We start from the raw sequence: 24,236 nt of genomic DNA, 5'->3' as shown, positions 1-24,236 counted from the left end.
CGGAGGAGTTCTTTTAGTATAAGAAAGGTGAATAGACTGGACGAGTGTGGAAGACGACGAGTGCGGCGACTGAGGCGCGAAACCCCACTCGCGGTAAGAGGTGCTTATAGAGGGGTGGATACGTAAACGTATTTCTAGAAGGGGCAGCGAAACAGGTGAACAAGAAAAGCACGTGCGCAATAAAATTCATATGCAGCGTCGGTATACACGCAAAATTCATGGCATCGGCTGTGCAACGGTGTGAGATAAACAGCGCGTACACACACCGAAGCCACTAACGACCCCAATAATTACCGTGGATTGTGTGTATCTTTATTGCATTTTGTTTTGTTAGAGTTTCTCACTCATAAAGCCCCGTTCATGCTTTGTCTTTTTCTGTCACTGATGCTTAGGATGAAGAATGTGAGTTTATCTTTATCTTGTTTGAACGCACATTATCTCACTTTCACGCTGCTTTAAACGTAACCCGTAACAGAGAAGTAACGGCAAAAGTTCGAATTGCTATGTGATAGGAAAGCGTTATGAGAGTCTTGTTAAAAAGTGGCTCATCTCTTTTGATACGTGGTCCGTTTAGGGTCCATGAAGAGACAAACAGCGCCTAATTTTCGTGGTTATGCGTTATCAGTGACTAAGCTTCCTGAGGTTGCCTATTTGGTTTGCACGTATCGGTCATGTAAGTTTTTAACTGTATCGCGCTTTCGTTCACATTAGCGTTCTTGAAAGTAATTAATTTAGCAGAGCAAAAGAGTACGATGTTCCTGGTTGCCACATATTAGGGTGTGCCGTGATAAGAAGGAACGCGACGTCCTGGTTTCCATTCCCAATTTTGATGGATTTCACTCCAGTGGCAGGTATTGAGCCGATAACGATGTATATGTAGTTGGTGTACAAAACAAGTTTTTTTTTCTAAAAAAATTGGATATTTAACCTGCAAAGCTACTTTTTTCGCTAACTTCGCAATTTTAGAACTTGGAGCACATCTAGCACAAAATGGTGAACTTATTCACTAAAATATGTAATCCCATCAAACGAAAAGTATAAGTGAACATTTTCACAGCATAATTGCTTCTTTTTTTTGTAGCACTTTTCAGGCAAAAAATTGCCGCACGCAACAAACAGTTCAAGATACCTGTATTTCAGGAATTTGTGGTTGCAGGCAAGTTGAAGAGAGGATAAAGAGACTCGGCACATATTAACTTCCACACTCCAGCTTTCTTCTCTAAATGTTTTCAAAAGCAGGTGGAGACGTCCTTGGTTTGCCAATAACGCGAAAGTTTCAGAAAACTCATCCATGAAAAGGCAATTGTAATTGTTTTGAAATCTTTGTTGCGCGAATAAAGGACGTTGCCAACCATGAAATGCATATTCAATGTTGCAGTATTTGAGTTTAGACGAAGTTACGATCCGGTAAAATGGGAACAGCTTAGCTTTGTGCTCATTCTATTTATCGCAAGGAAGATACAAGTCCTTAAGATCTTTTTCAGGTGGTTGTAAACCGTTGTCGTGATAACGCGTCAAGCATGCCAAAAAGATTACTTGCACACACAAAAAAGGAACAGTCATGCACGTGAGATCATAAATAAATCAAATACAATCAATCAGACAAAGGAATCAAGGAAAGCATGGCCGATTTTATGTAAAAACTTTAAAAACATGAAGAAAATATGACCGAAACTCCCAACGAATTTGATTTTGACATATAAGTGCTTCCTAAAACAATACATGTACTTCACAAAGCAACAATCAGTGGTAACGTCACTAAAGGTCACCAGATTATCTTCTGTTGTTTCTTATATTTGTGTGGAACAAATAAAAGGGCCACCAGAATCATCATTATTTATTGAGCCGTGAGAACTTCATTAAAGATCGAGGGCACAGCAGGTGCATGCTTACCTTAATGTGGCCCTGCGTACAAAGTAATTAAATAAGAAATGCATTTTATCCGCAGTTTTTTTTTTATCGGAAAGGTTTCGTTGCGATCATAGTATCACGTGGGGCTGTTCGTCTTTTCTTGACTATTTACGCGTAATTGGGCGTCCCATGTACTTTCTTTACTCTTCGTTTCTTAATTCTCTCTTGGTTTAGTTGGTTGCATGTAACAAATAAACGAGCCACATTGCGAAAACGTGTTAGAAATTATCTAGAGTATGAATAAGTAAACGGACACGCCTCAGAAAAGTAATATGAAAGAGCTACAGCACGTTTCGACCAAAGTGAACTATGCTGTGGGAGATGACCGCGTCTCCGCCGTCACGGTCTTTGCGCTCCGCCCAAGTCAGCCGAGGCTGCCAAGTCCACAATGGTCCCTGTACCTCACCACGCGCACCTTGCACTACGTGGGCACATACTCTTCCTATATATATCCTCAGTTTATCTCCCGCAGCTTCCGTGTGGTGGTCATCTCCACAAAATTTTATTTTATAACGTGTGACCTCTATAAATATGCATTCTATCCTGACAAGATAAACTGCGGTGACGCCATTTCGTAAGCAGAAATCAATAAAAAAATTATTTTCGGTGGACTCGTACCCCTAGCAGCCTCAAAAGCAATTATTGATTCAAAGGGCACATCTATAAATCACCAAGACCTTGCCCTAACATGAGATATTATAGGAATATAGTCAGGGCTCCGTTTGCTTTTTTTTTTTTCATTGGCGAAGCCTACCGTGGTAGTCAAGTACTTTCGGTGGTTGATGGCCGACCCGCAGGATTGAAGAATGGAACGGGGCCATGGCGCGTGCATGTCGATTGAAGTCGTAGCACTTGAAGTGAAAAGCTAGAAGTCCGTGTACCTTGATTGAGGCGCACGTTCAAGAGAAAAAAGTTGCTAATGATTTGGATTAACCCTCTATTACGGCATCTCCCACAGTCACATATCATGGTTCTAGGACGTAGAAACCTCACAATTTTTATTATCTCCAGCCTTACTTCCAAGAAAGCGCAGGCGTATTTGATTAGAAGTGAGGGGTCTACAGTTTCTTCCATAACGTCGCGAAATTTCCTAAAAACTGACGTAATCCGGTGGACATGGTGAGCAATTCTAGGGCGAAGCACTTTCAGAATCGAGCCTTGTCCCTCCAACGCTCCCTGTCCTGGCTTGCACACGCTATAGGATCACCGGCTGCGAGCGCGCCAGTGGGTGGTGGAAGTGGTAAATACTTTATTTGACCAAGGGATTCGGGCACGTGCCGGTGGCATATGCGTGGAAGAGAAGAACGATAAAGAGCAAACCTCATAAGCGCGAAAATGCACGCGACAGCGACGAGCGATGCTATGAGCGACTAAGTTTTAGAAATACCTAAATTTAACCGAAAAGAAGCACAAACAGTTTGCGCAGCATATTGCAGATGGTGCAACAAACTCCTAGTAAATTTCATGCACACAATTATTGGGGAAATGAAGAAAGAATGCCAGGCCCGTGCGGAAAGCGCAGCACAGTCCCAGTGAAAGCTAGAAGAGTGGCCTTTCAGAGCCTTTTATATACACTCATTGGGTAACTGCTGTAAGCACACTTGCTGAGTACCAACTACAGCATTAATAATAATAATTTCTGGGTAGTAGGCTGGTATTCGCTATGCTACCCTTCGTAATTCGGCTGAGAATTCTTCTGAGATTCTTTTGAAAGTGCGGGCTTTGTTGAAGAGCAGTGACCCAGGATGCACAGCCTCTTCTGCAAAGAGCACTGCGTATCAAGTAGCCAAGGCTTTATTGTACTCTTATCCGCTTTTCCTGCTCGCGTTTCGTTTCTTTCGCATGGTCGCGTAAGGGTCTCCTTTTTTTTTTCTTGTGAGGTTTTTGATTTCACTCGGTTACATACGACACAAGGAGTCCACGGACTTCTATGTGTCGAAAATTTCTGAAACGAATAGAGTCCAACCCCTTCAGTTCAGAAGTCATACAACGATTCGTACTTCCAATTCCCTCTTTCATTTCGTCACTTCCTGTCTCAAATGTCAAGTCTTTGTGACAGGTGCCACTTCGTGAACGTAGCTGAACAAAAGGGGCCCTCGCATACAGTTTTCTTTTTATAGTTAGATATAATTTTTACCCACCTTTATTTTGTTGTCGCAATGTTCTCATCGTCGTGTGCTAGCCAAACGGAGCGTGTGCAGCAAAGCTTCAATTTCACGGCTGAAATGTGCCAGCCCCAACGCGATGCATTGCTGTAATATATATATATATATATATATATATATATATATATATATATATATATATATATATATATATATATATATATATATATATGTATATATATATATATATATATATATATATATATATATATATATATATGACCATGCGAAGAAAAGCAAACGCGAACGACAAAAACAGATAAGAGTACATTGAAGCCTTGAATACTTATATGCAGTGTTCCACGCACAAGAGGCTGCGCTTCCTTTGTCATTGTTCTTCAACAAAACCCCTGATTTCAGTATAATCTCAGAAGAATTACGAAGGATAGCATAGCGAATGCACGCCTACTACCCAGAAAGTTTTATTGATCATTCCATAGTGAGTACACGGTAAGTTTGCCTAGCAAATAAAACGTGGTTATCTTAAAAAAATCAAATTTTCCTTCAGTGGGCTTACTTAACGTGACTTATGCATTGAATAACAGAAAAACTTCGTCTAAACGCTTCAATACGCATAGAGCTATTGAAAAGATAAACAAAATACACATTCGATCACTTTTCCTTGTGCGTTTTGATCTTGTTAACCATGGCTCACTCGTAATTGATGACGTGTACTGCTTTATTAGTAATATTATTATTTCATTGGTGTTCTTTCGCAATTTTTTTTGCAAGAACCATCCGTACGACCCACGTGTAGCTGCTGTTACATCTATGTATAATATGGTGGCAGTCCGAAATTCTAAAATATTCCGCCTCAATGTGGGCTGAAACTACTTGCCACTGATTTGTTCGGGAAATGGAACTGTGGTTTTAAGACCCAGCCCAATTAACAGTGTCGTGTTAGCAAAGCCCCAAAAAAGCAAAAAACGAAATAAATAAATTTCTATTCAGAACTGTAAAATTGAAGTTGGGTTATGAAGAAGGACTGTCACTGTATAAGGTTCTCATTCTTTGCTGCACAAGGGGCCTTCAAGGAAACGTCCATTGTTTTCTCTTTTTGTAGTGACATGACATGTCTATTACGATTCCCTGCAGTGTATATCACGACCACGGGACAAGAAGATTCATTACAGAGAAGTGCCGAGGAGCAGCTCTAAGTCATGTATTTGATTTCTCGTTTCTGTTACCTCAGATATGAAATATAGTTTGCAGGTTGTCTGTCACAAGCGTCGTTTGAACTCCGAACAATACACTTCCTTACAAAAAGTAGCAGCGACTTACATATTCAGTATACTATCTTAAATGTACTCAGAAAAACATTGTTGATAATTCGGTAATTGGAATGAGTATATAGAACGAAAGTGCACCATCTATTCACATGTGTAGAATGTTTATTGTACAACGTTTATTGTTCATTCAGAAAGGTTGCTCAACGTCTATTGATTTCCAGTAGCTGTAACACTATTGTACGCGTTGTCATCTACTCACACATCTCTGCAGAAGGACTTGTTCCTGGGCTAGTTGGTACAGTATCAAATGTATAATATAGTGCAAAAAGAACAACAAAAAAACCGACATGGCGGCTTGAATGGACTTGTGTCTATCGTTTGTGGTGTGTCCTTCTTTCCGTCTCTCGTGTTGTTTTTCATTTTTTGCGCTACGTTGGGAGTTTGGTCACACATCTTCATTCAGACGACTAACGTGCTTGAACTGGATTTGAGCCTCGTGACAGCTGAAGCCGTTATCAAGACATCTGCACACATGCAATCGCAAATTTTGTGCACAGATGGCATCAAAAAGCCCATAACAAACAGTCGTACTCAATATGCACTTATTGAAAGCATCGTCGATTTAGAAGAAAAATGGGCATGCTACACCAGTTCTCACGCATATATATCACACAGCGTTCGAGAATGGCTAGAGCTTGAACAGGGAAAGCGAGAATACTTTTCGCTTCCCATTGGTGCGTCTTAGGCTGCACCAATGCAATCATGTCGGCTACATTCATCCGTCAACGCGATCGTCTCTCTTTGCCACCTATTGTAGCAGTGCTAGTCCGTGTCACCGCACTAAAAGCAGTAGATGGTGGGTAAACGTCGTTTGTGCATATGGAAGCTGCACAACTTCGGCGCGAGGAGTCACGCGCTAATTGTGGGCAAAAGACAAGCACGCACTGCGTCGTTGGTGAACTGAATCTCTATGTACGGCACATTGCACTGACCGTAGAATTTACTACAATAAGCATCGAAAGCTTTCCTTGCAGTGGAACTACCCAAGCATCCCCTACCTGTTTGCGGCTTGTTAGTGTCATGATGCGATAGCTTGCCTCACCGATCACAGACGGCGACATCACACCCCCGCGAACCAAAATGGCTTTGAGAGGGAGCCGGTGTGAGACCTATATTGGATGTTCATAAAGCATTGTGTGTGGGCGTCGGTAGCGCAGTATGTACAGCACCCGACTCTTGTAGTCTACGGGTGGAATTTTGTGGGTTCAATTCCAAAGTCGCCCTAATGAGTGACAGCTTTTCTTTGTTTTCTGTTCTTGTACATTTTATCGATATCGCTCCCGTGACTAAAGTAATGTCAGTGAGGCCCAGGCTTGAAACATTTTTCTTGTTAAATGACGAATTATAGCGCTGTTGCACGGGTAAAATGCTAGCCACAACCCTTCGCCTTCTCTAAATGGTCGCAAACCCTCCCTCTTTACCAACAAGGGCAGTCCTTTCTGGGGTAAAAGTACTGTACAATAAAGTTTTCACAGTTACTTTCAGAATATCTTACTACGCTTAAGATTATTTTCCTTCTGAGAGACAATGTTCGCGCGAAATTGTCGATTATTTGTTGCAAATCTTTTTTTTTTTCAAAATATGCTGCCTATGTCGGTTTTTCATAACACTGACCTTTATTTTATGCCTTCGTTAAGTCGACGCTACCGAGGTCGGGTATTGCTCAACGCTCACGCGTTAAAATTACCCGTGTGTGTTCTCATCGTTCCTAGGTATATAATAAGTGTCAATGATCTGTGGCCCATACCCGCATACTAGCGGCACATACACGCCCATGGGTATGTGCCACTCTCTGGCGGGAAGTGTTTGACGTCGTACGCGACGGAATTGTGACGTTACTCATGTCTTGACCAGCGCGTCGTATTCGTCAAGCCATTTTACCCTCCCATACTAATTTTGGGTCAGGCAATGTTAAGGGGGTGAGCACGAGACGTAAGGGGCTAGATAGATAGCGGCAAACGCAAGCGACTGGATAGATAGATAGATAGATAGATAGATAGATAGATAGATAGATAGACAGACAGATAGATAGATAGATAGATAGATAGATAGATAGATAGATAGATAGATAGATAGATAGATAGATAGATAGATAGATAGATACGCTCAAAGTTGCCGCAGTTCGCTAAGAAATGTTCTGCATATAAAAGAAAAGCCGTCCATACTCAGCCCCCAGCTCGTCGCGATGTGGCAACGCGCGCTTATCTCTTACGTGTGCTCTGCCCCACAGATGAAGGGGGGGGGGGGTAGGTGCTTGTGCGTGCGCGATTATCCTTAAGTGAGAAAAATATTGTGCCTTGGCATTTCACCGGAACAATTGTGCTAGTTGCTTGGGCCACAAAGGTCAGTTCGCTCACTGGGCAGGCCCTGTTTGCGAAAAGAGTGCGCTTTTCAAACGGAGTAAAGCAACAACTGGGAAATTTATTAGTTCGCATTCATATCTGTACCCGTGATTACGTTTCATGCAAAGTTTTTGTTTCAACATTTTGTTAAGCGTGCAACTGTAAACGCTGTTGCTTAGCTGTATATAGTCCTGTGTGCGGTTTTGTCGTGCGTCATTTGTGCTTGAGCACTGCGCAGCACGTTTCGATCTGCTAGCCATTCTCAGCGTTACATTCCAAGTTGTTGCTATCGCATTTATTGCTTCGCCCTTTTGGCGAAACTGTGACTTTTTTCTGAATTAGTTTGCAGTAATAGTGCCAACGTGATCCCACAAAAAACAACGAGCAAGTTGTGAAATGCTGGTGGTATTATGCCGTTCGCTACAAAAAGTTTCACTTAACACAAGTGGTTCAAAATTCTGAATCCTGTTTAGGCGCTTGTCCAGAAACAGAGCTTGTTTTGACTAAACGCCTCTCAAGTTTAGTGGAGTGTCAACGAACGTTACTTCACAAAGGTCCCAGCAGTTCATTAAACGTGCTAGCTAAAAGTCGCCAATAGCGTGGCTGTAGCTCATGCAGAATGTATTGCATTTCTCCTCTCTAACTGCGAGTCATTTTTTAGTTAGCTCTTAGCTCCTTCGTAGCTAATTTAGGGTGCCTATACGTATGACCCCACTTGCCTTATTACGGGTCACGCTTTCCTAAATGGTGCGTATAACGTCGGTGATTACTTTTTTTGTCCTTTACAAGCAATTTTTCCAGCGAGCGTACTTCTTAGAAGTCTTCCTGGAGGGTGGTGTTTCGACTGTGTAGTGTCTCAAAGTGCCGCAATTGTATGCACCCTTTGTACCAGTTCATCTTGCTACAGTGAACATTCGCGACTTCAGACAAGGGTTACGCACGAAGTCTCCTCTGTTGACTCCGACTTCGTCTCTTTCTTATAGCGGGTGGTACACTGCAGTTTTATTACAGAAGCAAGGCAAAATTTATCGTGTCGCATTTTAGTGAAAAATGAAGATTGCAAGGTAGCTCGAAACTATAGCCGGGGCTTCTGGCAATGAAAAAAAAAAGAAACTTCAGTCAGCAATGGTACATCAGTATACATATTGATACAGATGTATAGTTATTGATAGAAACCAATAACGCTTTTACTTTGTAAGATCTCAACTTTACGCAGAAAAGCACAGTCTTACCCATGGCTATCAGTGACGGACGTTGATTATTTGGGAAAAAAGCAATCTTGTGTTTTGTCTGTGTTTTAAAAATGGGAACAATTCAAAGTACTTTGCAATTTCTACTATGAGAACCACAAACACAAACAATAATAATGAGAGCTGGCACACAATTAAGCAAATGTAACTGCAAGGTTGTTATTGGAACTAATTGTAGTAATATTGTTGCTTCTTTCACAGGCTGTGTACCTGCCCACAGCAAGTTCTCTTTTCACCCACTTTTCTTTCTCAACAATTGCACCAGAATTACTTCAGAAAATATACCCTATACTTTCCTTGCTATAATTGTATGTCAGTTTTTATTAATACTGCGTCTAACGAAAAAAAAAACGGGCCCTATATGTTGCCTTTTTTTCCTTGAAACACAAGCAGTGTAACTCTGTGACTACCACAAACACGTTCAAGTGTGTTTTTTACACAAATATGCGCTGCTTAGTATGTGGTCATGACAATGACGCGTTGTGTTTAACTGTGTTTCGACGTCACGTGACTGGCAGGCGTATTTGAGACGGCCAGAAAAAATTTGAATAGTAGTGAAGTATTCTCTACGTCGTCAATATTTTAAAATAGAAATAACTCAATCTTTTCCATTCAATCAAAATTTGCAGATAAGCAATGAGGAAATGCTTTCGGGGCTTTCCTTCAATCAAGCGACAGGCACGCACACTGAGCATGGCACCGGAAGACTTAGAGCACTCTGAGAGGGTATATGGTAGATTGGTAGCACAGAAATGGGATAGAAACGTTCTACACTCCAGCGAACTACCTTTCCTACAAGCGAAAAACTTGCAATGATGGCTTCGCAGAGAAACCAAAAACTTATGAACTTGTGTTAGGCTTCATTATGTTCATTCCCTCGAATGGCTGCACAATAAGGCGCTCTATGAGTAATGTGGCAAAATAAGCAGTCTTTAAGCAAAAGGCAGTTATGAGCATTTGCCGATAAACTTTGTGGTTCCTCATTGGGCAGGGAAATCGGAAAAGGCTGCTATAGCGAATAAGTTGGCTAGTGAGTTGGTGTTCTGAATTATATATGGTTGATTCTATTGAAAACATATGGTTAAAGTAGCACAGAGCTGAGGCCGGCAGCAACGTGCGACTTAATACTCTATGCAAGAAGCATTCACAGCCATACTTAACTTGACTTGTAAACGTACGTCACATATGAATATACGTAAATTAGCAGCACTGTTTAAATTCTACCAATTTCGTTCTATCTGAAGAAATGCAACTATTGAGGTTTTATATGCGCACGTTCATGCTCGATTCTTGCGTGCGAATTGAGTTTCAGCTTTCCGATTATCCTAACTTCGGTTAGCAAACTCACACTGCACAGCCATACATAAAGAATGTTTCAGATGTGCTTAGGTAATTGCATTGTCTACCTAATAAATAAAAAAGAAAAACAACGAAAGTCTGCAAATTCTGACTAAGTAGGGCATGAGTAATCAATAGTATTAACAATCAAAAAATGAAAATAATGCACTTTGCCAACAATTCACCATCTTGTCAGGAAAACAGACATGAGAGATAGCTTCAGGCTGCCCCAGTAATCACCCTAATGCATGTGCGTGCCACGTATCGTAGGTTTCGCGTCTCACTGCTAATAGAGGTATTCGCTACATTACAATACTCCACTCCATTGTCGCCGTCAGTGTCAGTTCTACGTAAGCGTATTGATTTGAGCAACTATGCAATACAGGAGGTATATTATTCATGCGAAGCTTGCTATGAAATGCAGATTTTGTACACGGCGGCAGAGGCGGTATCGTATGGGAAAAACCCGGGGTCGATGAGTGCACAGAAATGCAGGCGTATAATTGGAAGCTCCCGTAGCTGCACGAGACTAGTGCGTATTTTTGTGTCTTGCATTCTATTGATTGATACTCGCTCGAACGTGGGCTTGTCGGTTTATCGGCTGGTTATCACAAGCCAATGGGACAATTTATCAGTCTCACTTGTCATTTCACTGGATCAAATTGTATTGTTGCCTTTATAGAAACCCACGACTGTCGTTGTTGCTTGTAGTAAGAGAAATGTTGTGCTGCTAACCACCTGGGTGAAAGGCCGAATCCCAGTATGGCCGAATAACAAACTCAAGAGTTAGCATTGCACAACGTGATTGAAAGAAAACAAGTAGACAAGACAGGCATACGTATCGCTTTGCTATCCACTATTTCGCAATGTGAAAGTGTCTCCCAGTTATTTTTGAAGTGCCTCTGCAAGTCCTATGGCGCTTCCTTTATATATAGTAAGCGATTAAAGCCTGGCATATGCTTCCGGTTTTCAAGGTTTCAATCAATTCAAAAGCAACAACGCTCAGCGACAGAACCGCTCACGTCCTTCTGCAGTTTGCGAGCTTCACAGTGACCCCATAAAATTGCATGTCAGCCTAATAAAATTGAATAGTAGAACTCTACTAACCTAATCAGGAAACCAGCTTCGTAGCATCGCTATAATGAAACTAAAAATGGGGAAAGTCTGATCTCTCCACCAACAATTCAATAAAGATCATTTGGAAACCGGGGCTGATGATTGTGCATATGTTTTCACAGTACGCTTGTTTCGGGCAGCTTTGTTACACCGCCACAAAACGAAACCATCCTTATTCTTGATGGTACGCACCTTATTTTTTCTGGCAATCTTAATAAGGTATCACCATACGAAGTGTGTGACTTTAGAGAGCGCCCACGTAATTGACGTCATCATGACTCTCTATAATGTCATATAGCTGGACATCATGTAGATAGTAGGTAGATCGCGAAGTCACGGCGAAAGTTGGTAAAGTGCCCAAAACTTGCAATGCCTCTGATCCTAGCTTTTGTGTGAAAGCTTTCAAAGAGGGGAGGTATCAATAAATGATCATAGAAGAAAATGGCTTTCACCCCAGAGTCTTCTTTGTGAACACGCAATGGCCTTGCGTGTTTTGCAAGATCTAATTGCAATTGCCAGTGCCACTATAGAGTTTACTGTTGTGAAAATGCGCGCCATTGTTGGTACATTCGCTGTCTCCTGATTGTCAAATATATGCTGTTGCAGTAACTTTCTAACCAGCTTAAGACTAGGGATGGAACCATGGGAATTCGCGTGTGTTTGTTTGACAGCCGAGGTTTTTTTTTTGTCTTGCTTGGTAGACAAGGAAATAATAGCCTCAAATGTTCCTCGATTCACATGCTACTCTCCAACCGTGAGACCAGTCCCGAATTGTTGAAAGTGCTGCACGTTCAACAAAATGTGCTTGCAATGTGCTTGCAATGCAGCTTTTGCAATATCAAGTGTGCCAATCATGCTCACTTAATGCTCTCCACTGTGGCATCTACTGCAAAGAGCATCTACTTGCTTCGGGGCATACGCATTATACTGCACTCTACGCTTTAACATCCTAGATTTGACAGGGCAAAGGTAGGTACTCTGAATATGAAGACATTGCTCGGAAGCAGCGAACAGTGTACATTACCACTCTACCTTCCTTAAACCTTTTTACCTAGTCTTTGTACTTTGTCCAAAAACCATTCATTCCACAATGACACAGTAGGCAGGTTATACGTTACTGTTTGTGGGCCTGTTAACTTTGTAAGATGTTAACCTTTTATGATACCCTGTCGCCTGACTTATATTCTGCCAACTTTAACTAACTTTTCATCAAACAACTGTGCCAGCCAATCATGTGCATTCAGAGAGAAACAGGAAATCAAAGATGAGCGATTGAAAACTTTATTGAATATGGCCGGCATGTTTCGGGTGGATGGGGCCTCTTGCCCCTCTCCCTAAAGGACGGCCTCGAGTGCTTAGACACAGGCGGTAGTTTAGGTGTGCCGGACGACCTAAAGCTGATCAGAAATGTCATAGATGAACAGGGCCGCCTTCCATCACTAACCACTGTTCCGGATTGCCAAGTCTATTTCATTAGTACAGTACTCCCGCCACTCGCTTTTAGTGCACTTCTATAGCACGTGCTGGAGCGTTGTATCAGAAAGCTTTGCCTGAACCTGTTTCGCTGTCGAACGTTACTCAACAAAAATATTTGGAAGATTTCCGTGGTTACACATAGCATGCTGTATAAGGTCTGAGGTACGGTATACCAAAATTGGTTGCTGGAACTTGAACGTTTTGGAATTACAATCGAACTAAAAGGGACAGCTACCAGAAGACGTAAGATCATTGGCTAGTGAAGGTGACAGTTCTTTCCTAGATGTGCGCCCTGTCTTCTAGTACTGAACCACAATGTCCATGGCACGAATTCTCAGACTGAGTTCGCGACGCACTGTCTGGTCTGTTCCACATGTAATAACACCACGCTGTTTTTTTCCTTTTATTACTGTAAGTTTCTGTTGGCCAAGTTAACAGTGGGGAGAGTAAGGGCACTGCGGAGGCAAGATTCAGGAGCTAGCACTTCCACGACATTTCTAATGAAAGCGTTGAACCCTTTGACAGGGAGAACGAGCTTAAGTGAAGCGCTCCTGTCTCGACAGGGCAGAGTTCCATTTGTCAAACTAATCTAGACCTAGAAAATTCTGTTTTCCGATTCTTTATGGGCATCCATTACTACGGCATCACCTTCAAACTGTGGCTGTTCCCCCTTTTGTAGAAATGAGAGTACGGGTGGCATCTTTATGTCTGTGGGAATTACCCTTTTACATAATTCATGCTGGCAGGGTGTGAGTTTCCAACTATAATTATTTCCGGCTGTCAGGAGCTGTTGGGACACCGTCGGATGTAAAAAAAGTGAAGCGTAGCACTCCGCAAAAGTCGCCAATATCAGCGCTCGCCACCCTACTTCCCGCCCCCCCCCCAACGCGCGTGCACAGAAACACAGAAACACAAACACACTCATGGCCCTGCACCACTATTTTATATAATAATCGAATGGCTTCATTAGAGAAGTTAATTACCTACCACCCCGAAACTTTCTACCAACCCGAAACTTTTTAGTATCCGTCAAGTATTAGCGCAGTTTGATACATTACTCGCACGTTGTACCCGCTTTCTCTCTTCTTCCGCGCACCGTCCCGACGAGCGAGCTGGAAGCTAAGCAGGGTGGGTTGGCACAGGTGGAAGAAGTTTTGTCACGCACTTGTCGTGTACTTGAGTAATTTAAGGTAAACTTTGGCCGAGTATTTGCATGTTCATCTGCAGATGTCGTCGAAAGACGATATTCTTGCGTGTGGAGAGAGTGAACAAAACATTTATTTGATGTTCTGCGCAAGAAAATCGGTGAATGGTATTCTAGAGGCGCTGCGTTAGAGGGCCTCGAACTTGCAGCGGAGGTAAACGAGCGCATCAAGTCACGTCACACGTGAGACATGAGCGCCATGTGGCAGTTTTCTTGGAAAATAGAGCGCGTGGCTCTGAGACGGGTGTGCGCACCCGTCTCGGAGGCAATAATGTGTAAAACGCAAGGCGACGGGTAGGTATCATCACCATCTCGTCTTAGCAAAGCGTTGCAAACTCTCGCCTTTTCGTGCAAGCGTTGCGTGGTCAGCGCAGCATAATAAGCCTTAAAATTACCTATGTACGGTCCTCAAAATTACCTTTCTATGCCTTTTCTAGTAAAAGGCGCACTTGCAGAATATATACGTGTTGTTATTGCGCCCCAGGGAAGCGCAATAATTGCTTTTTAATTGACAATTGCACAAGTATGAATGCTAAACCTTGAGCACCATTGGTGGGCGCAGCGGATGGGGTCGGCCGTTTCATGTACTCGGTGCTGGCAAGAGTGGACAAACACACAAATGTACAGACAGACAGACAGACAGACAGACAGACAGACAGACATACCTAAATGATTGCGTCGATGGTCCCCAAGAAAGACTATCGTCTTTAAGAGCGTGTGAAGCCTCATCGAACAGAAATTTTGTCCATCGTGTGTGACCATCCCGTGGTGGTGGTGTCTGGAAGGAGTGATGCGAAAAAATCACTATGACCTGATGACGTCAATGTTGGACGTCATCATGACGTAAAAGATCGCGTAAACTTGCATCGTCATCATTCCTTCCCACAGGTCATGGTAGTAAATGAAAATCCTCTTCTCCAAACAATTCGGCAGATGCTTCGCCTGAACTTTCTACAATCATTATTATTCATGAATCATTCATATACCCCACGTTATATGTAACCGACTGTCCACACGGCGTACACATCATGATCCCACGCATGTATTATTTTTTACTATGCTACGGTACATATTTCCAAATATTTCTTTATTTCTTGGACAGTGCCAAAGTAGCACTACAGGCGTGTAACAAATCGATCTTTCTAAATAAGCATGCATGGTATCCATGTTCTGTGTTGCGTTTGAAGATATGTATATTTTGATTAGCGGCATCAATATTTTGGAATTTTGTTGCCTTTCTTGCAGACCTATTAGCCTCAATTCAATGTTATGTTAGAACTTTTGTATCCTTTTTTCAATACCTTCTCCCACTGGCATGAGGGGGCTGAGTGCGGCCAGATTAGGGTTTCTCGATGACAATTTTCCCTCATACCGAGTGGTGACATGCGCCGCCATCTTGTGTAGGAGCATCTAGGGGCGCAGTAAGCTGGCAGCACTGTGTGAAACAGAGCACAGCCTGCGAACGGCATCGCACCGTCCTACACAATATGTCGGCGGCCTGGTCAATTGGTGTCACCACCACTACAACGGTGTGCTGAGCATGCACCGAGGCAACCTTGGCCGGTCTAAAATGGGGGTGTGTAGCATTTTCATGTTTTGTGCCACTAGAGGCTGGCATCAAAAATACTGGGTCATCCTGTGGGAGCTATGTAACGCACTCTGGGAAAGGTATGCCTTCCTCTCATTTATAGTCTTCTGAACTGCAGTGTCCTTTCTGTATGTGTGCCTTCAGTCTTAAGGAGCCTGAATGATGTAGCGTGCAGTTTATTTTATGCTTATTTACTGCGTAACGTAGCACGGCAATCATTTGTCAACCATTGTTGTATATTGTAAACGTTTATAAAGAATTGTGTTTTTTGTGTACGTATGTTGATGTTTTCCTTGTATTATCGACCAAATGTTTCTTAGGGTGGTTTGAATCTCATGATATCTGATTACAGTCCTACTGACTCACGTTACTACTAGCAGCAATAAAAACTTCTCATATCACGCAACAGCTAGCCATCAGAATAAAATCGCACTCCATCGCACAACCTGGCCTAAATCATGTACAATTGCATATGACACAATTCACGTAGCTGAAAATGGTGTAACATCCCGCAACATCAAATCGCCTTATAAAACTCGCGTAAGACCACTTAAAAGCTAACGTGACTAAAATGAGTACTTCCTTATTGAATAACTCGCCATGACAATACAATGTGTAACATAATGCAACATCTACTCGAATGGCGTGTCCCCATCAAAATACACGTAATAACTAGTCTTCTGTCTGATATCACGCGTAATTACATAGCACCCAGTCCCACAAAACATTACCGCCGGAAAACGTAACAGCCAGTCACTTGACAAGTTTCCAACATAGACTGTGAGCTAGTTCATTGACAAATCAAATAACAACAAGCAACTACACACGTGACTCAAATGATGAAATTACTAATAACAAAGCTATAGAATTTCATAAAGATTACTTAACACCATGTAAAAGCTATAGTTGGTGGCTAATATCTACTTAAATTCATGCAATAACTAGTCACCTGAGTGAGACAGTTTACCACTTAACAATTACTCATAGAATGTGCTCTTACCGAAAATCACGTAACAGCTACTAATGTCACTAAAATCACATCATGTAGCAGCTAACAGCAAGATAAGTGCCCGCCAGAATAACATAAGGCATGCGTAGTGTGCGGAATCGACCGAAACAGTAAAAGAATAGACAAGCCTAACTATACTTAGAGCTCCTAGTAAGAAATTATCCTTGCATCTCCATGCAAGCACCCAATTATATTTCGCCTTGCCTCAGACAGCAATTGCCCCTTCATAACCTCATTGTCCTCCTTTATGTGAAATCAGCTCGATCCGGCTGGCATTGATAAAGCAGAGGAGGCACTGCGTAATATAAAAGAGCATTCTGGCAATACCGTCAGGAAACATGAGCTTGTGCAGAATCCAGGGCAACTGCAGAACATCGGCAGAGCAGGACGTCGGCAGAGCGCTCTTTAAAATTACACATTTATGTAATTTCTAGTAAAGAAACAGACCACTTGATACCTACGTGCTGATTGAGTGTCTCAGATATGCGTAATATTTGCTTCTTGAGCCACAATCTCAAAGGCATGAACGGAGCCCCCAGTTGAAGATGGCTGGGCGTTGAGCAAGTGCTTCAACTTTGGCCAGGTGGTTGAATTGTGCGACACAGAGACAAACACATAGACCAAATTTTCCGCCATCAGGTATTCAAAGAAAGAACATTTTCTTTAAACCTTAGTATGGCTAAGAAAAGATTGGCAATACTACCGAAAACTTAGAAGCTGTTGGTTCCGGTGGTGTTTCAAGCGCTACCAAGCAATATGCACCCTGTCCACGTTTAAAAAAAAGGAAGGAGGGTGCAAAGACTGAAGATGTCATGAACCAGAAAAGCAACGAATTTTTCTTCACTTACGTAGAGGCAGTCGTCCACGCTGTCGGGAGAGCCTCAATATCAACTGTCATCTCAGGCAAAACACACCCACAAGCGTTTTAGGGGTTAAAGCGGCACCCGTTCGTCCCTCGTCGTAGTACGTAACATGTCTTAAGCTTTGACCTGCAAGGTGGTGCCGGGGGAGATTTGTCCTGTGCTTTGTTGAACAATAAAAAATTTGCAGCGTGCGCGTTAACTAAAAGCTCACTTCTCCTGTGTCTCATTCCCAATTAGCAGCCATTGGCATGTACATTAAGAACTATCTCACAAGACCTTGTTGCTAGGTTATGCTCGCTGGGCTTAACCTCTTTGCTTTTAGAAAGGTTCAGCGAGCATTGGGCCGTAGTGGCATGAATACAGTGAACTAGTATGTACCATGAACTCGAGCTGGTTAAAGGTGAGAAGTAGACACGAAGCGCAAGCCGTAAGAAAGTGTGCGTGTGCCGCCTCTCGTTTAGTCCTTGGAGTGTCCGCTGGTTGGCGGTGCTTCTACATGCCGAATATATGGTGAAAAGATGCGAAATGGTGTACTTGGAGTGTTGACTAGATGGATGAATGGACACACAGACAGATGCATGGATGGATGCACGTATGTCTGCACGGACGGATGGACGCATGAACGGACGCATGGGCGGATGCATGGACGAACGCAGGGACGGACGCACGGATGGACGTGCTGACGCACGAACTGACGCACACATGGACGGGAGGATGGACGCACGGATGGACACACAGATGGACGCATAAACGGACGGAAGCAAGAACGAATGGACGGATGGATGCTTCGCCCAAATCTCCATCATTTCACCCCATTGATATGCTGCCATTTTTTATACCAAAATACAACTCAATACTCGCCGAGTAAGTGACTATTGCCTTGCGATGGTGCCGACGAGAGCTGACATCAGCATTACGAATTGCCAATAAACAAGCGCACCGCAATCACTCGGCTTAATTCACCAAACGTCCAGCCAAGCAATCATCTTCCTGCGAAATTGCGAGGTAAGATCATGTGAGCCTTAGGGCATTCAGGTGTCCTAGATAGCAATGACAACGTTCAGTCTCGTCAGAATAATGCTAAGACACTTAAAATATTTCGGTATCGTGTAATTGCGACAGACTGGAACCACGTGTTACAGGAAAGGGATGCTAATACGGCATCTATTCATTATTCAACCTATAAAATGTTATGATGAAGCTTTTCTGCTGTCTGTGAGGCATGCAAAATGCCGAAAAATTAGAATATTTTTGATAAGCACTTTGTCACTTAATAATGCAAAAAAGAACAGCATGTACCATGCATTGGTCAAGACCCGAGATGGAAAATTACTCAATGAGTTCAAAATATTAAGAAACCAGCTAAAATTTGAACTGAGGCACGGTGACCTCAAGTGGTATGAGAAATATTTATTAGAATAAGCGATAATTCTAGCAAACTTCGGAATGAGGTTCGAAGTATTTCTGGTCGAATAACACAGAGTCACATTCCAAGGCTTCAGACGCACTACAGTGTTCTTGGTAACAGAGAGGTGGCAATAGCAATGAATGAATACTTTATAAAAAGTTGTCACATCGATGAAGTGGTGCATGATCAGGTTCCGCAACTGCCCGTAAATGTCCTCAGTTTATCTAACCCTATAGTTCTGCACATTATCACATATAATAAAACCGAAGAACTAATAACAAAGATCTAAAAATTGTGCAGCAGGTTATGATGACATTAAACCTATACCAATGAAATATGTCGCCGATGTTATATGCCCTGCGTTCACACATATTATTAACTTTTGTTGCCGGTATGTTTCGTTATAAATTAAAAATAGCTGGCGTGTACCCAGTTTTCAAGGGTGGCAATTAACAAGAAATTGCAAATTACCTACTCATATCGGTACTATCGATTCTGTCAAAAGATTTTGAGAGTGCTAATGGTATTAGATTACAAAAATGTTTTGTGTAGTAGATTGTCATAAGTGATGGCCTATTTGACTTTCGAAAGTGCAAATCTACCGAGCTTGCATTACTTAATATAAAAATTGAGATACTAAACGGTTGTGAGAAAAAAATATACGCTATAACTTTTTGTTGATTTTCGTAAAGCATTCGACACCGTGTCAGTAGTGTTCTTTTAGAAAAACCTAATAACTACGGTGTGCGTGGTGTTGCTAATAAATTACTACGGAATTACTTTACAGAGCGCTATCAGTATGTTACTATCAATCAAGAGTTATCTCCGCATACCAGTGCTAACAAAGGTGTGCACTAGGATCCATACTTGTGCCTCCCTTGTTTATAGTTTATATTAACGACTTAACTGATATTCCGGGTTCTCCTAAATTAGTCATGTATGCTGACAACACCAAATTTTTTTTGCTGGTTACTCAATCCCTGAACATCAAAGTGCTGTGAACACATATTTAAATAAGTTGCCTTGGTGGCTTCAACTAAAAAGTTGTGGCTAAATGCGAGTAAAACTTAATTTGTGCTGTTTGCGCCTATCAACAAACCACGAAACATAAGTATAAATGACTCCTTTGAACGCCTGCCCTTAGAACAAGTAAGGGTACAAAAATCTTAAGCATCTGGTTCCAGGAAGACCTTTTTTAGAAAAAGCAAATAAGTAGAAGTCGAAGCGTTGCGTATATGTACAGACTATTTCCATTTTTAGCCCTTCGGCTAGAAAAAAGCGTTTTAATATACACTGTTCTACTCCAGGCTAAGTTATTGTGTTTTGTGTTGGGGAACAACGACCGGACAGAACTATACGACGTTACTCCCGTTACAGAAAAAGTACTACAAATAATCGAACGATACTACGGTCACCCACAAAATTTTGGCACACGTCCTTTATTTTCCAAATATTTCTTACTATAAGCAAACCAAATGTGTTATACAAGTTAATTATATATCTATCTTTATCTATCTATCAATAAATCTATCTATCTATCTATCTATCTATCTGAGTACAACTTTTAGCTCGCCAGGCCGTTTTGATAATGGTATCGCTACCAAACTTGGTATAACACAACATGACTGTATGAAAAACACGTTTCACTATTCATAACAAGAAAACGATGACATGTTTGTCATTAGTGTCATGATGGTCATTTCATGGTCCTGCAGCTTTTGCAGAGGTATCGTTCACATGGCATGTTGCAAAACGTGTATAGTATGACTTGATTGCATGCCGAACACAAGCTACAGACCCTAACATGAAATTTGTGAAATGCGTGTCATCAAACAACATGACTACATCCCACGCTCATGATGCGCTTGCGGCGGTTTCGCTAGCGTCACATGTATCAAATTTGGTATTACGGTACGTGAATGGATGACGAAGGTATGTGACTGGTGCGAAAATGATCATCTTAAAATGCGTGTCATGTAACAACATTACTACATGCCACGCTCATGATGCGCTGGTGGCCGTTTCGCTAGCTTCACTTATACCGAATTTGGTATTGTGGGACGTGAATGAATGACGAAAGTATGGTGCTGGTACAAACATGATAAGCATGAGATGCGTGCCATGTAACAACACGACTACATGCTATGCTCATGAAGCGCTCGCGGCCAATTCGCTAGCTTCACATATGCCAAATTCGGCATTACGCGACGTCAATGGATGACGAAGGTATGTGACTTCATGGTGCAAACATGATCATCATGAGATGCGTGTCATGTGAGCCCATGAGAACGTGCCACAGTCAAGGCGCCAATGCATTTCGACGTGATGCGATGAGCGTGTTCTCCGGCGTTCATTTTGGCACATCACGCCGGCGTTGCCACGCAAGGCGCCAGTCCTGCCATATACTCGCAGGCACGCGTCGCGCTGAGTTGCTTTGAGGATGCGCGTTTCAGCGCGGCCGACGTCCCTCCGTCAAGAAAAGAGGTAGACGCAGTGGTGTCTGGGTGACGCATCGGCGCGAAATGCAGCATGTCGCATTTCAGGCTGGTTGCATTGGGGCCGCACCGACGGACGCTGGTCGCACCCCCTGCGTCAGGCGTCAGACTAGATATAGAGTGCTCACGTTTTGCTAACGTAGCATCGCTTATTCTAGCGTGCGTCAACGCTACATTGGAGAATATTGGGTGCTTCATGATACGCTCGCTGCGGTTTTGCTAGCTCCACATACACCAAGTTTGTTGTTACGTGAAGTCAATAGATGACGAAAGTATATGACTGGTGCACGCATGATAATCCTGACACGCATGTCATTTAGGAACATGACAACGTACCACGCGCAAAGAGTTCTTGCAGCCGTTTCGCTAGCTCCACATATACTAAACTTGATATCACGTGACGTGAATAGATGACTAAGCTAAACAACACATCCACACTTGATAATCATGACGCGGATGACATGTATGGCATCATTTCCCTCTAGCTCGTAACGTTGTGCTGATTTTAAAGTGACAAACGAACCTTTCTCATTCGTACATCGCATATCATCGATTTCCACTGTACGTAAATCTGTTAATTTTCGCTACTTAATTTCAACGAGATGCGGGGATAATGTGCCTGTGGTTTGCATGCGTTCGTGTCCCCGTGGGCAGCACAAAGAGTAGACGACAGCCGCGCAAGCCAAAGGTACGCTCCTACGCGTTCGCGCACTCATTGTGCTCATTTATTCAAAAACTTCTTTTCTCCGTTTTCAAAAATGCTGCTTGACTTGAACTTGACTTGCCACCGACTTCAATGCAGCACAAATGCGTTTCGGACGCGCTGTCTTTAGCTGGTGCCAAGGCAGCACAGTGCAGAGACGCGTTTCAAACGCGCTAAACAGAGGGTGGTGTCAAGTCAAGTTCAAATGAAGGAGCGCTTATAAATACGGGGTGGGGGGGAGTAAGCCAGCGTTTTCGAACCACTCCACAGATTGGATTGGATAAACAATTATTTGGTCCTCTATTACAAAGATCACTGTGTTGCGGGCAGCTCCCACGTGGGGACTGAGATGCCAAGCTCCTCAGCCGCCTCGCGGGCTTGGTGGAGACAGCCCAGAGCTGATCTGCCAAGGACAAGCTGCGGATGTCCGCCTCCCACCTGGCAGAGGTGATGTTGGATAAATGAGCGAATTTGTGCACTGCCAGAGGATATGTTCTAATGAAGCTATTTCCCCACAATGTGGGCAAAGATTACTTGGGTATAGGTCAGTGTACATGATGTGCAACATTTTCAAAGTACGGTACAACCGCGTTTGCAAAAGCCTTAATGTAAGTGCTTGTGGCCGAGTAAGATTTTTGTGAGGTGGAGGGTAGATTCTTTTACACAGATAGAAATGTTTAGTGAGCTTGTTATATGTTGTAAGAATTTCCCGCTTATCCCCTTCACCAATAGAAACGCTTCCCAGGGAGGTGCGGTTGGGGTGGTCTCGTGCCGGCTCGTGTGCTGCTTCACTGAGATTGGGAGGGGAGTGGTTGATTTGTTCAAGGTGAGCTGGGGACCAACTCAGAAGATGATGCGTTTTGTCTAGCCATGCAGTATTCTCAGCGTTTGTTCAGAGACCGTCACCTTGGTGATGGCCCGTAGTGCTGCTATGGAATCACTGTAGACGACTTCAATTTTATCCATCTTGAGTGCTAAGGCGATGGCCACCTGTTCCGCAAGGACTAGGTCTTTCGTCCTGACCGTCGCTGAGTTGACGACACGGCCAGCCACATCGACCCTCGCTGCCACAAACGCTTTCCTGTTGGCGTAGGAAGCCGCGTCAACAAATACGACCCCTCGTTCCTCGTTTGAGACTTGAAGTAGAGTCCCGGCCCTCGCTACTCTTCTTCCGATGTTGTGTTCCGGATGCATGTTTCGTGGTATAGGAGATACCGTGACATTCTCCCTGATGTTGTCGGGGATATCATTGTAATTGCGTCTGATTGCCATTGGGTGTTGGCCCAGCTCCTGCAGGATCATTCTCCCCGATCTTGTAGTAGATATCCCTGCAAACTGTGCTCTCTCTTGGGATTCTGCTATTTCTTCGAGCGTGTTCTGAATGCCAAGCTCAAGAAGACGCTCGGTGCTGTTATGTATGGGTAGGCCCACGAACTTCTTGATCACTTTCCTGAGGAGCAGATTCAGTGTCTCGGACTCTGCTCTTGACCAGTTATCCATCGCTGCCTCGTACGTGAAGTGGGTTATAACAACCGCATGCATCAACCTGATGAGGTTGTCTTCATTGATCCCATTTCTTCTGTTGGCCACACTGCGTCTTAGGTGCACCGCACTGTCTGTGTTCCAAGTTGACTTGTCTATAGATTTCCTGTTAGCGCCGGTAGACTCTATCAGCATGCCCAGGACTTTGATAGAGTTGACCATCTGGATGGCATCTCCTTGATTTGTACGGAGGTGAATGTCTATCTGGTTTAACGGCTTCCATTCCCTGGCCATCGGTCCCCGGCGTGCAGTCCGATACAGTAATAGTTCTGACTTACTCGAGGAGCACTTGAGCACAGAAGGACGAAGGTACTCTTCTACGGTGTCAATCGCCTCTCGCAGGGCGCTCTCAATATGCCCCTCGCTTCCACCTGTGCACGAGGTGTTAATGTCATCTGCGTATATGCTGTGCTTCAATCCTTCAATGCTCCATAATTTCTTTGACTGTCCAATCATGGCAATGTTGAACAGCATTGGTGAAATCACTGCCCCTTGCTTCTAGTTCGATTGCTGTGGTCTCGATATCTGCAGTCTTCA

Source organism: Rhipicephalus microplus, chromosome 2, assembly GCF_043290135.1.
Source record: "Rhipicephalus microplus isolate Deutch F79 chromosome 2, USDA_Rmic, whole genome shotgun sequence".
Taxonomy (NCBI): Eukaryota; Metazoa; Arthropoda; class Arachnida; order Ixodida; family Ixodidae; genus Rhipicephalus; species Rhipicephalus microplus.
Note: the sequence above shows the minus strand (reverse complement) of the source record.